We start from the raw sequence: 516 nt of genomic DNA on the forward strand, positions 1-516 counted from the left end.
GGGGGGGGAGTCTTTTTCAAAAATGCAGAAAGAATCGAATAAAGAGGTCCCCCCTTTGCCACAGTGCTTGCAGTTGCTTGGGTTCCTCTCTGTGTGGGATGGGGGGGTATGGTGGGGGGTGGATGGGAAAGTGTTGTATGGTCTATTACAAGGGGGGGAAGGGGTGAGGGGGGAGGGCTCTCCATCTGTGTCTACTCCCCCCCCACGCCCCCGCTTTTTGTATGTGCAGTATTATGTGCCTGCGTGTGTTCGGTACAGGTTTGCATGTACGTTCGGATGGTATGCGTTCATACGTGTGTACGTATTTGCGGTTGACGAATGGAAAGGAGGAAGCGTCACATAACCGTGGTCATCTCTGTCATCTTCCTTATTTTTCCCTTTATTTTCGTCTCTTTTTTTCTTTTTTTTTTCCTCCTGTCTTTTTGAAAGATAAATGTCGAGTCTGGTTGCTGGTAGTTTGCTCCCATCGGTTCGGCCGACACAACGCTGTGCCTTATAAACCGACCGAGCGGTTGC

This window comes from Penaeus monodon, chromosome 20 (genome assembly GCF_015228065.2).
Source record: "Penaeus monodon isolate SGIC_2016 chromosome 20, NSTDA_Pmon_1, whole genome shotgun sequence".
Lineage (NCBI taxonomy): Eukaryota > Metazoa > Arthropoda > Malacostraca > Decapoda > Penaeidae > Penaeus > Penaeus monodon.